At 33.8% G+C, this 14,863-nt stretch overlaps 1 protein-coding gene across 2 annotated transcripts in view; it reads left to right on the plus strand.

Annotated features, from left to right (window-relative positions):
• TENM2 (teneurin transmembrane protein 2) overlaps window positions 1-14,863 on the plus strand; it is a 3,550,639-nt gene that overhangs the window by 473,319 nt on the left and 3,062,457 nt on the right. For both annotated transcript variants that reach the window (XM_041750467.1, XM_041750468.1), the window contains exon 4: window positions 4,704-4,774. The gene's annotated coding sequence lies outside the window, so the exon portion shown is untranslated. The remainder of the gene's footprint in view (window positions 1-4,703; window positions 4,775-14,863) is intronic.

Raw genomic sequence — 14,863 nt, forward strand, 5'->3', positions numbered from 1 at the left:
TTCTGGGTACCTCAGTCAGTTAAACATCCAACTCTTGATTTTGGCTGAGGTCATGATCTCAGGGTCCTGAGATCAAGCCTTGCCTCAGGCTTTATGTTCAGCAGGGAGTCTGCCTAAGATTCTCTCCCTCTGCCCCTCCCCTTGCCAAAAAGAAAACAGATCTCTTCTGTAATTTACAATTCTAACAAAAGGTAAAGTTAATAATGAGTCTGAAGAAATCTAACAGTGATCATATATGTAAGAAATTGTTTACTAGTTCTGCAACATTCAGCCATCCACCAGATAGCAATAAGGGTATCAAACAAAATATCTCTCTTACAAAAGTTAATTTGAACATTGACATAATTAATTACCACATTTACATAATTAATTACCTCTTTGAAATTATTAAATTGTTAAAAAACAATTCTTTATTGGTACTCTACTTATGGCTGATTGTCCTGAATTCAAAGGGGGAACAAATTTAGTGCAAATGAAGAAAATATAATTTAAAGCAAGAAACTACTTTCTTCCTTTTTCAAAATGACCACCAACTATGAAACTTTTTTTTTCATCTTTAGTTAAAAGTTCGAAATGGATAATTAATTAATGTCTGTAGTTTTAGGAAGGGGAAAGGGAACATGTTGACAGGTTAAGTATAAGAAGTGTGTTTTTTCATTTCACAGTGGCAGGCTTTAATCTAAGTAAGTAGATAAAGGAATCAATTCCAAAGAGACTCTTCTGGAGTCCACACATTAGAAGAAAATGCTGGCTTTTTTATATCAGTTGGTATTCTGGTAATTAAGTAATAAGACTATGCCCTGCTGTTTATATAGCAGCTCAAAAATGGTGTCTATTTAATTGTCAGGTTATTCATTATCACTTGTATATGGAATGTATGACTGAGAAGGCTGGAGAATCTAAACTCATTGCTCTAATAGGAAATACTTCCCATATCACTGTCATTTGATTGCTGCCACCTGAGAGAAGACAATTAAAGTAAATTGGGGACATTTTCCAGAGCTGTAAAAACTGACAAGATGTGCTGTTAAGCCTTTGAAATGGAACTTGACACTTGATCAGCAATTTTGCTGATGAGGGAGGGGAAAGTAACAATCACCAATATGAAATAAAAAGCTCCATGTTTGAAGACTTGGAGATTTTTGTTCTCTCTTGAGAGTAAGAGGAAGATGAAGATAGAACCGTAGAAATTTATTTATTACAAAATAAATTCAAATCCTTGTTTCTTATTTCTGAAATAACAAAAACAAAATAACAGAAACAAAAACAAAAAGACCCCAACCCCAGAATGAACAGAAGGGAAAATAGGGAAGTGTTTAGAAGTGGTAAACAGAAAACATAGTATTTTCAATAACCAGAATCAAAACAAGTCAACTGGTGGTAATAAATAATAAAGAGAATTTTCACAGCCCTTTTTCCTCTGGGAATGTGCATAAAACTTTGTATTTCATAACTGAGAATCTCTGTTAAAGTACATGAAATATTGTTTAGAAATCACATTCTTTCCACAGAATTGTTGCTGCTCTATCACTAAGGAGGACTTTGTAAGGGCACATAAAAGAAATTGTTTTTCCTAGTTGTTTTCATTGTGATATGAGGCAAGATATTTACACGGATCCTGATATAAATTTTGAAAAACTAAGAAAATTTCTTAAAAGGGAGAGAGAAAATACTAAGCTTTTGCCTGATTCCACATGATCTAATTATTTAAAAAAATACTCATTTAACATTTACAATTTGCTGGATCTAAGAAAACAAATTATGAGAAATGACCACTTTCCTTGTTTAGAACTAAAAGAATTCCTCACAGACTCTGAAATAACAGATTGAGAAGAAGATGGTAAAATATAGGATGAATGAATTTAAAATATGGGAGTAGATGGGGACAAGATTATTGCTTTTGACAGAAGCAAACAAGAACTTGATTTAAGTTTTAGAAAAAATGGGAAAATTCCAAATACATTGTAATGTCCTGACTTATGGTAATATTATAGTTTACGAAAAATAAACACTTTGTTAATGTAAATATTTCCTGTTGTGCATACTTCATGGTTTCAAAACCATTGTTTCTAATATGGTAATTTATTTTTGCTTAGCAGGCATTGCTGTATAACCTTGAACATCACAGTGGACTAGGGGACTCTACCTCAAGTCTTCTTCCCAGTCTTCCTCAACCTAGTATCATTCCTTTTCTTCTAAAACAAAACAACAAAACAAAACAAAACAAAACAAAAAACAAAAAAACAAACAAACAAACAAAAAAAAACAAAAAACCTAAATCTTTTGACTTAAAGTAGAAGCAAACGTTTAAAGGTTTTGTTTTTCCAGAAAGTCTCCAAAGGGAACATGCAGAAGTATCCAGAATATATTTTAAAAAGGATGAAGACAGAAGCTCCAAACCCTAAATTCAAAGCTAAAAGTTAGCTATGGCACCCTCTCTGTTTCTCTCCCTATTCATCTCCATGAGTGGATGGGCAGATGGATGGGTAGATAGATAGATAGCAAATATCTATCTATATACACACATACATATATTCATTCTAAAGGACTGTAATTCAATACACAGTAGGAGCAAAATCTGAGAATGAGAATAATAGAACTTGAAAAAATCCAGAAAATTATTTTTAGTGTGATTAGTAGTAAAAATTCAAAATGACAAAGAATCCAACAAATACAAATAAAACCAAGAAAAAACTAAGCAACATTTGCCATACTTAAGCAAACAGTAATAACATTCAAGGAAAAAGTAGTGTTAAAAGAGTCAAGATATTAAGATATCTATGAAATTAAGAAAAATATATGTATATCAACATGCATAAGAATGCATATATGCCTATATATTTATACATACAAATAATTACATGCAGATATATGTGTGTGTATTTTATCTGAGAATATTCTTTGTATATTTTACTTTACATAAAATTAAAATCTCAAAAATTTTAGTGAATTTGTTCTGTACTTTATGCATGTGCTTATGTATTTTACTTTTGTATAGGCTGATGATGTAGTTAACGCTGGCAATTTTAGACCATTTTGTCATCCCTAAAATATATGTGTGTGTGTGTGTGTGTGTGTAGATAAGGAAAGAGAGAGATACAGGTACAAGAATGAATGTCACTGAAATAATCTTTGAAATCTAAGAAAAATGATGAATCAGGGTGATAGATTTCTAGATGACCAGGATTCTGTGTTCAGTGGCACAATATGATGGTCATTTTCCTATGATATCATAACTTGTTTTTGTGTATGCTTATTTTTTAAACACACACACATTTATTTATTTATTTATTTATTTATTTATTTATTTAAGATAAATTTTTCCAAGCCCGTTTAGGTTCACAGCAAAATTGACAGGAAAGTGCAGAGATTTCCTATGTACACCATGACACATGGCACATCCTCCTTTATCAGCACCCTCCACCAGAGTGGTACATTTGTAATAGTGGATGGACCTATACTGACACAGCATGATTACCCCACATCCATAGTTTACATTTTGATTCATTCTTGATGTTCATTCTGTGGGTTTGGATAAGCACGTATTGGCATGTATCCATCATTATGGTATCATACAGAGTATTTTCATTGCCCTGATAATCCTCTGAGCTCTGCCTATTCATCCCTCCTGACAGCCAGGGTTTTTTCTTTTATTGCCTTCATAGTTTTACCTTTTCTAGAATATCATATGGTTGGAACTATGTACTATATAGCCTTTTCAGATTGGCTTCTTTCTGTTAGTAATATGCATTTAAGATTCCTTCATGTGTATTTATTTTTGGTTTGATAGCTGCTTTTTTTTCTTTTTAGTACTGAATAATATTTCGTTGTCTGGATGTACCATAGTTCACATAGTTCATCTATTCACCAACTACGGGATATCTTGATTGCTTCTAAGTTGGGGCAATATGAATAAAGCTACTATAAACGTCCATGTGCATGTTTTTCTATAGACATAAGTCTTCAACATTAAATTTTCACCTCCTTTTGGTAAATACCAAGGAGTATGATTGCTGGATTTTGTGGTAAGAATATGTTTAGTTTTTTTAAGAAACCTTACTCAACTATCTTCTAAAGTGGCTATGCCATTTTTCGTCTTCACCAGTAGTGAATCAGAGCCCTGTTGCTCCACTTTCTCACTGGCATTTGGTGCTGTCAGTGTTTCAGATTTTGGCTATTTTAATAGGCCTGTAGGGCTAACCTATTGTTTTTAAATCTGTGATTTAAAACAAATGATACTCATTTATCATAATGGAATATATTTTCATATGCTTTGAGCCATCTGGATATCTTCTTTGGTGAAGTGGTCTCTATGTCACTAGCCCATTTTTTAAATCAGGTTGTTTGTTTTCTTATTGTTGAGTTTTAAGAATTCTTTGTATATTTTGGTAATAGTCCTTATCAGGTTGTGTCTTTTGTAAATATTTTCTCCTAGTCTGTGGCTTATCTTATCATTCTCTTGATATTATCTTTTGCAGAGCATAACTTTTCATTTTAATGAAGTCCAGCTTAACAGTTATTTCTTTCATGGATCATGTCTCTGATGTTGTATTTATACCTATGGTCATCTAGATTTTCTCCTCTATTATAATCTTCTAGAAGTTTTCTATTTTTGTATTTTGCATTTAGATATGTGATCCATTTTGAGTTAATTTCTGTGCATATTTACTTATTATTACTTTTCTTATTTTCCTTCATTCTAGCTTCCTTCTGTGATCATTGTTCTTCTGCATAAACAAACTCTGCCCCGAATAACCTTAATACAAGCCTGAAGGTAATGAATTCTCCCCAGTTTTCCTTTATATTTTATTTTATTTTATCTCATTATTTTTACTTTCCTTCTCTTTCATTTTCTGTCTAAAATATCTTTATTTTCCCTTCTTTCTCCATAGACATTCTTGTTAGATATAGAATTCTAGATAAGCAGGGTTTTGTTTTGTTTCATTCTTCAGAATTTTGAAGATTAGCATTCCATTTTTTTTCTTTTGGCTTTTTTTTTTTTCTACTGATAAGTCAATTTTAGTCTAGGTTTCAGTACTTTGAAGATACCCAATCATTTGTCCCTGGCTGCTTTTAAGATTTTGATTAATTTTAAGTTAATTTTTGTGAATGGTGTATTATATGTGTCTATTTTTTTTTCCTCATATGGTTGGTCAGTTATTCAACAACCATTTGTTGATTAAGTATATTTTTCCATCAAAGCATAGGCCAAAAATATAGGTGAAGGCTATCTGTCAAAAATTCACAGAAATCTATTTTACTTATATTCTTTCCTTTCCAAACACAAATTTGTATAAGGACATGTAAAAGGAGACTTAATAAAAATTTGAACCTAAGTAGATAAACATTTGTCCAGGTACAGATAACAAAGCCATTGCAAATTGGCTAATGACAGGAAATTTATTTGCTTATGTAACTGAAAGATGTGTGGGTTGTATTTTCAGGTAAGAATAAATTCAGGACCTCAGTGGATGTCACTAGGCTCTTTGCATAGCTCTCTTCATTTTTTCTTCTGTAATTATCCAATTTTCAGAGATGTTCTCTCAATAGTCCAATAAGGGGACTGACTTACTGCTTTGAAACTTTTCCTCATCAATTCAAGTTGGAATTTTGAGAATGAATTTGATAGGCCCAATTGAAGCCATTTGCTACTTTAAAGGGTATGCAGGGCAGTGGCTGGCAGAAGCCACAGTTCATATGCCTGCTACCTTGATGTTGGGGTTTATTCAGCCATATCTAAATTATGTGGGCTGACAGTGGGGGAAGGATGCCCTGAAAGAGATTTGTAATAATGTTACAGATTTTTGGAAATGGATCAAGAAAAAAAGGATAAACAATAAACTGAACGATATGATGATGAATACTTCTGTGTGGAATAAGCATACACAAATGTTTAGCAGAAAATGAAAGAATGAAAAATTAGCTGTATTGCCAGCATTATTTTTATCAGGCCACATTGCTCTCATTTTACTGAAATGACTTTAAAATTCATAGATTTGTTTTTTCCATCCTGAATAAACCTGAGTAAACTTGTCTTTTGAGGAAACCCAAGATTCATTAGAGGCTTTGGGAATACCCAGCTTCTAGTTGTGACTAGTATTGTAGTTTGCTCTCCTCATTTAAAGATTTCATACAATCTTACTCCTATTCAGCCCCATTCTTTTCAGACTTTTTTTTTTTTTAAAGAAATTTTTCTCTTTCTCTAAATGATCAGATTCTAACACCACTTTATACTGGTTCAAGAATTTGTCTTTATTAGTATTGATTTTTATGACAGAATGTTCTTAGAAAGAAGAAACTTTTTGGTTTAATATGCAGCAGTCCGTGTTCTACAAAAGAATGCTTTGACATGTTGCTGAATATACTTAAAAAGCCAAAATAATGCTGGAGATGGCTGAAAATTTAAATGTGCTGTGTTGATCATGGTTTGCTCCATTCCATATGATTGTGCAGCTTTTGGATCCTCACATACAAACGGATGGTGATATTTCTATGTACTCAAGCCACTCCCATTGCCATACCCAAGATAATTCTGGTTTATGTAGCATTCTGAGAGTATTCAGAATTGCATTACAATGTTTTACCTATTGAATAAGTAAATAGAAAGTTGAATTCAGTATCACAAGATAAATGATTTGTTTACAAAATTTGGTACATTGACTAATATTAGTAACAAATTCCTTAACCCATATTTCACAACCTTGTAATAATAACCACTATTGTCTGGTGTGACCATTGCATGCCCAATTTTGCTTTAATAGAGTTGTTATCCACATTTCTCTGCTGAAATTGTTAAAAGATTGTAAGTAACTAAAGGGAAACCAAGGTGGTTTTATGAAAAAATTCTCTGGGCTAACATGTCACTCATGGAATAACAACCTGGAGTGGATGACAGTTCTCACACCAGCTGCTTGACATCTGAACAGCTGCCAATGCCCTAGGAAATGTCACACCATCAGATATAGGCTCTGAGTGTGTGAGTAGCGAAGATGTATCTGGTAGAGGCCAGCACCCCAGGCCATGACTAACACCCCAGGCCCCATCATCCCATAAGCTTGAAGCCTGGGTTCAAGCTGTCAGTTTAATAAATGAATAGCCTCTTTGTTTTGATCAGCATTGTCAAGGCTTATTTCAAAAAAGGACTCTGATTCCTCTCACAGTCTAGCTCAGCCAAAGTCAATTGGTACAATTTCAAGGTGAATTTATTCATTCTTTATAAACTTCTGTGCACGAATATATCAAGACAGTTGAATAAATTGAAATAAATAGACTTGGAGTTACATATTCTCCCAGTAATTGAAATAGTTTCCCCCCAATATATTTATAGTAATAATTCTACCTTTATGAAACCTAGTCTAGCTACAGAAAGGAAAGCACAGAATTACCATTTTGATAACATATTTGGAAAATGCAATTGGGGCTAATATGTTGATAAGGGCACCTGAAAGTTGTCCTTGCCTTTAACCATTCCATGTTAAACTTTGAGTAAAGCACCAGCTTTACCACTTGATAAGGATGCCTGATTAGCTTGCATTGATGTGCAAATATTTACCTTGAATTTGGTAATTTCTAAATAAAAATGCTGAACAGTAGCTCTTACTGTCTGTTTTACAGTATTTTGAATTTGAGTTGCATATATGCAGAACTAAACATACACATTGAACTAAAAAACAGTATCAGTGTTGATGTCCATCTGAAATGAGCAAATTTAGTTAATTTGATGGATAAATTATTTTAGCATGAATCACTCAGAGATCATCTTTGCATTTTTTAACATGCAATAGTTTTGACTTGCAGCATTGAGGTTCACATTTTTTTTTCTCTTTATTTTGCCAAAAGGCAGATGCTGGATTATAATCAGAAAGTGTTACTGTAACAGAAAGTTCTTCTGATTATAGCAGAAAAACCTACCTAACTTTATCTGAACGTGATGGAGAGAGAATTAACCTCACACACTTACAGCATGCTGTTCTTAAAAGAATTTTCAAAGTAAAAAATATCTTATCTGGAAAGTTTGGTTCCTTTTAAAACCATCAGTAAGCCTTGGGAAATGCTGCAGTCTGAGGTTGGGGAAGGAAAATGCTTTGACTTGATAATGAAGGACACCTGGGAGTGATTGGCATTTACTAACAGAAAAGTCAAATAATTGAGGCATAATGGTAAGAAGAGGTTTAGGGAAGAATTTAGTCCATCGCTAATCTTTTGAAAACTTGAAGTGATATCTGTGTTGTTTTTCCCCCTCTGACAAGCAATCTATAAAAGTGATCAAACTGATCAACTGAGAATGCTATTTTCATTCTTTTATCTCTTTTTATCTCGTTGTTTGTAAAGCAAATTGAAGCTCCCTCCCCTAGCCATCACTGTGCTTATAAACTCTGATGTGTGACCCAAGGGCAACTGTCCTTAGCTACTTAGCTACTGTCTGGAACATTATTATTTTATAAAACATAAACAATAAACGTGTGAGTTACAGTCAGGCTGAGGAGATATATGGCTTAAATAATATATATTTCAAAAGAATCTTTTTGCCACTGGCTCATTTAAAAAGTATATATAGCCAAGTTGTTATCAGGACTCTTCTTTCATGGTCCTTCCAGAATAACCCAAATAAATGAGCTGAAAATCTGAGCTCCGATTTTAGTTGGTGGACATGTACATACTCATAACACATTACCAAAGTAGCACCTTTATTGATAGTGAACAGACATATCTATTTTAGAGTCTGAGTCCACCTTAAACAGAAGGCAACCTGGCAATTTTGGAGGAACAGCTGTCCTGCTTTGAATATACAGGCTTTCCTGTTGGTTTAAACTACATGTCAATCATTAATACTTTAGTAGGGGAAATGCTACTCAGAAAGATATGACTGTTAAACTCTTACAAACTAATTGAGAATATGGGAATGACACTCACCTTCCATTTGCAGAGTTTGACTTGTATCTGAAAACAAATGACCCCTTGAATAAAGAGTTTAATACCGGGATCCCTGGGTGGTGCAGCGGTTTGGCCCAGGGCGCGATCCTGGAGACCCAGGATCGAATCCCACATCAGGCTCCCGGTGCATGGAGCCTGCTTCTCCCTCTGCCTATGTCTCTGCCTCTCTCTCTCTCTCTCTCTCTCTGTGACTATCATAAATAAATAAAAATTAAAAAAAAAAAAAAAAGAGTTTAATACCTCAGGAGTCTATGTCTGAAAAGAATATGGAAGTTTCTCACTGCTCATGCTTCTTGCCTTCCCTTATCTTAATAATAAGCAGTTATTCTTTTCAAGGAATTTTTTCAGAGAGTTTTCCCATATAAAGATTAAATTATTTTCCTTTCCAGACAAAAGACCTTAAGTAAATTTTGTCCTGATGCTAATGGTTATCCAATTTCTTTGTAATCTCGTGGAAGCACATTCCCATTATTTAGAACTCCACAAAGAACATCTGGGATAACAATTGGCAATTTTTTTTATATATATATAAAGGGCTAAAGAGTAAATATTTTAGGCTTTGTGATCTCTGTTGCAACTATTCAACTCTGGTGTTGGTAGTATGACAGCAGTTATAGACAATATGTAAATGAATGAGCATGGTTGTATTCCAGTATAACTTTATGTACAGAATAGATGATGGGCCATATTTGACTTCTGAACTATAGTCAGCCAATGCCTGCTCCAGAATAAGAGACATCTAAATAATGAGACTCGATTGTTCTAATTCACATCGTACATTAATATAAGGTATTGTTTTCACTCCTTCGAGTCGGGGTAATTCTTATTTATTTTATTTTATTTTATTTTATTTTATTTTATTTTATTATTTTATTTTATTATTTATTTTTTGAGTCAGGATAATTCTTGATGAAGATATGTACCAATTATGGTCTTCAGCCTCACATTAATCTGATCAATCTCTTCTTATAATTGCACAACAAAATAGCAGTTATATGTTAGAACTCAGTATTTACTTTCTTGTCATAATATAATAAATAATAAATTATTTACATTTGTGATGTGTTTTATAAGAAGAAAACTAGGGTACTGATAATGAAAATAATGTTGGTAGGGATTCTACTGTATACTGAGTGGTTTTGGAGCCTCATTCATCTTGTTCTCTATCAGGAATATATATATCACAGAGTGGGGCCCTGCCTGGGCATAAATTCATGGTCAAGAATAGACTAGTACATTTGAATATTCTTAAAAGATAATGAATTTTCTAAATAGGTAAATGTGACAAATTACAAAAGGCACAAAAATATATCATAAAAATACATTTTCTTTCCCACATACCCCCAGCTGTGCAGTTTTTCCCCTAGATGCTATACTATTACCATTTTTTAATTCATTATATGAATGAATTTAAGTTCTAGAAAATACAACTTGAAAAAGATATACCAATTGCCTGCCTTTATTATATATTCATATATCAGCAAATGCAAGCTCACTAGTACTTTTATTGGTTAATGGATATTTTATATATTTCTAATGGTTTACCATTATATAGACCTCTAGTGAAAGTAACTCATAGTTAAAACTTTGTGTGAGATATCTGTTAGGTAGCAATATTCCATGAGTCTGTTACTTTTCCGCATATCTTGTGAACAAGGGCACTAACTACTATTTTATTTTGGACTAACTCTTCAAAGAGTTTTATGGCAAGCGACCATAGAATGTTGTGCCCAAGACTGCGAATCCAAGAAACCACCAAGGAGCCGACACCCATGCAAGCGCACAAGGGTTTATTAGCAAGCTTGAGCTTGGGTCCAAGAATACCCGACAGAGCAGAGCAGGGACTTAGACTCCAAAATGGGTTACAGCTGGGTTTTTTATGGGCTGGTCTAGGGGATTTTCAGAAGGGATGGAGAAATTTCTCAAGTTCTATTTACATTCTGATATGGGGCTTTCAAGGGCATTGAGCTCTGTTCTCATTCTAATATGGGACTTTCTACCATGGGCGTGGGCTCTGTTGTCTTTCTGATATGAGATTCCCTGCTGAGGACATTCTGCAGTTTTTCCTGTAAAGTTCAGCTCTTACTCACGGAGGCCTAAGATGGCTGTACTTGTGCTAATGCTAAACTTGAGGTGGAATGGCCTTGATTTTTCTCGCCTCCACAGGAAGAGCTAGATGGTGTCTCCCTGTGGAAAGAAAGCATATTTAGTAGTCAGCATAAAAGATTCAGATTCCTAAACTCCTGGTTCCTCAGCTGTTATGCAAACCCTTAATGCATGCAGCATCCCCCAGGTCCCACCCCTGTTATCTTTGTGGGAAATGAAAGGACAAAGGGAAAACATATAGATAGCTCAGGCTTCTTGCTATCTCATGAATGATAAAGTTCTTCATTTTCTGTCTCAGGAGTCTCCAATATTCTTTCACACCAATATCCATGAAACTGTGGCAGGCTAATTGTTGTCTCAAACAAAGTAGGGGAAAATCTTAGACCTTCATAGTTCATGATAATATGCAAGATAAAATCCTAGAATTGGAATTGTGGGGCCAAAGATTATGTGGATTCTAAGTACATTTTAATAATTATATTAACATCAACATTCATGAGAGTGCCTGATTCTCTTTCTCTAATCTCACTAACAAATTGTTACCCATTTTTTGATATTTGCCTGTTTGCAAAGTGAAAATACTGTCTTAGTGTATTTTTAATTTTAATTTTAATTTTAATATCTTAGTGTATTTGTATTTCACAATGAGCGAGCCTAAATATTAATCCAACTACTTATAGCTGTTTATATATACTTTTCTGTGGAATTGCCTATTTTATTTTCCTGGGTTTTTTTTCCCAATTATTTAGAGCTCTAATTAATTAGAAGTGGGCTATTGGGTATGACACTTGTTAAACATATTTCCCTCTAATTTTCATTTATCTTTTTAAGACTTTTCTTATGAGTGGGAATTTTAAAATATTTTAAGTAGACAAGTTTATCAGTATTCTTCTTAGGGCTGCTGGATTTATGAAATAGTAGGTCTTTCTTATTCAAAGATCTTGTAAAAATCAAGTTTTGCTGCTTTTCATACTTCACTGATATGTATTTTTGTGTATTTAAATTTTGATTCGTCCACAGTGGATTTTCAAACAAGGATTAAGATACAGATCAATCTTATTTCTTTTTCTGGATTAGGATATTTTTGAAACAATGACTGCCATGTTAGAAATCTTAATTGAGATTGGAACAACAGAAAAAAAGGAATTTCCTCAAGAATAACTTAATCACACACTTGAGATAAACTATTAGCTGGATTTACTAAACCGTTAAATTAAACATTTCAACTAATTACCAACATACTGTTGAATTGTAAGCTTTGCTTTGGCCACGAGGCCTTCTTCACAGAGGGAGGAGATGGGAACATATTTTCTAGTGAGGTCATTTCTCAGAACTGGTGTTTTGATCATCTTCCCCCCCCCCCCCCCCCCCCCGCCGCCTTCCTTTCCCCTTTTCCCCCTATTTCTCTTCCTCTCTTCTTTCCTTTCATGAATCTGACCAATCTCCCTCAAAGATCAATTATTACTATTTATTACAGTGATATGTATATCTCATGAACTTCCCTTTTTTCAATCTCTGAGATTCATCTTTCCCTCTTCAGTATTTCATTATCTTCTGTTGTACCTTGTATTTTTCTTTATTGTGATTTTTACAGATGTCTACACTATGTATAGCCCTTTACTACTGCTGCTTTTCAGAAAACCTGTATCCTCTTCTGCTTCTGGGCTTTTCTTACACTCCTGATTCACTACCTAAATAAATATTTATTTCTATAAAACTTGCTGGGTTATTTCCTCAGAAAAAGGACTACAAGTATTCTTAAGCTTTATCCTTTTTGTTATATGGGGTAACTTTATTATTGTTTGTTTTTAATATTTGTAACTCAACTGCCCTCAACCATGTACAGTCATATTTATTTTGTAAACATGAAGACTATGAAATTTTTGGCTAAAAGGGAACTGTTTTTATATTTTTTGTAAGCAATTGTCTTTTTTCATTTATCTCCACATCATATTATCTAATTAAGTAATTTACATATATTTATCTAGATTATGATTACTTTTTAAATTTAAATTCAATTGATTAACATATAGTATATTATTAGTTTCAGAGATAGAGTTCAGTGATTCATTATTTGTATGTAACACCTAGTGCTGATTATATCACATGCCCTTCTTAATGCCCATCACTGAGTTATCCCATCCCGCTACCTTCCCCCCTCAGCAACCCTCAGTTTGTTTCCTACAATTAAGAGTCTCTTAGTTTGTCTCCTTCTCTGATTTCATCTTGTTTTATTCTCCCTCCCTTCCTCTATGCTCCTCTGTTTTGTCTTTTAAATTCTGTATAGGTTATGATTACTTTTATTTTTCCTTTTTTCAGAAAAGCAATGTAACCTTAACTCTAGATATTATTACTCTGGCACTTTTCCATTATTCTGCTCACTCATTTCTGGGCTATGTCTCTATAATAGTGCTTTTATTAATAACTTTAACTTACACACTGTTCGAATGTGTAGCCTTTGTTTCAAGAAAGATATGCATTTTCTATTTCCTTATCAGCAAATCTAATGACCCTATTCCTCATATACTTGATTCATCTGCTCAGGTCACATAAGCCCTTGCCCCTCATCACCATTGGCTCTGGTGATAATTAATCAAAATATAAATTTTCATTTTGTTAAAGCTTCTCTCTGCATTTCCTTTCAGTTGGTCCATTTCATGTAAATCTATATGAGTAATGAAGAAAGGAAAATAAATGAGTAGTGAGGATATGTGCTAAGTCCAGCTCTGTCAAGTGACTAAATTGGCTTCATGAAATTGGACTGTCACCAACAGAAAAACAACTGTTTGACCAGATCTGTCATTTTGAACTCTGTAATCTAGAACCCCAGAGTTTACCATCAGGGTCCCCTGACCAGGTGTGCAAGCTGTATGAGTATATAAGAGCATTACTATACATCACAGGTATTATTAATACCGACAAAATATTGGTAGAAGATAATATTATACTTAATAGTATCATTGTATTTATAAGATTTCATTTTATCTTTTTTAAAAAGGCATGTTACACAAATTTCCAACTGGTTGTTTTGAGGAAGAATGTATTTTTCAAGTAAGCACAAAGGCTCCATACAATGCTTATTTTGGACAGCAGTAAGACTAGTGATCCTTGCACATCCTTATCAAAGTTCATTCTTGTATACCATGCAGATGTTCTCAGCACCACATCAGTATGTCAAGTCTATATCCTTGGTGAAGCCTCTGGCAAGTGGAGCCCACATTCCAAAGACTGGGAGGGGGTAAGAAACATCTGAGTGCCCACATCAAGCTCACAGGTCAACTAGCAGTGACATCTTTTTGATGACCTTCCTGAACAATGACCTATTTATTTATTTATTTATTTATTTATTTATTTATTTATTTATCATTTCCCCTCACTGGAATGGTGCCTGGCATATGAGGTTGAAGAAATATGTACTCCTTCCAGTATCTTTCTTGCCATAGAAGAACTAACTTTTCATAGCTAGTTTCCAGTTGTTTATTTGACTCTGTCTTATGTCCCGTACACTATTTCCTTTGTTCAGGTGGTGGGAGGATGCACCTACAACGAGCTTGTAGCTGATTGTGGTGATTTTCCTGAGTCAGTCTTAATTCTGGGGTTTGGGGATGGCAAGTAGGAATAAAGTTTACTGACCCCGTGTCTAAGCTGTTGAATTTATTGGCATTGGCATAGATAGTAATTCTGTTCCCTTATTCCTTGAATATCTGTGGAATCTGTGGTGATGCCATTCTTCTTATTTCTGATACTGCTAATTAGGGTCATTTCCCTTTTTTCTTTGATTACTCTGGCTAGAGGTTTATTCATTTTGTTGATCTTTTTAAAG

Source organism: Vulpes lagopus, chromosome 3, assembly GCF_018345385.1.
Source record: "Vulpes lagopus strain Blue_001 chromosome 3, ASM1834538v1, whole genome shotgun sequence".
In the NCBI taxonomy this organism is placed as follows: domain Eukaryota; kingdom Metazoa; phylum Chordata; class Mammalia; order Carnivora; family Canidae; genus Vulpes; species Vulpes lagopus.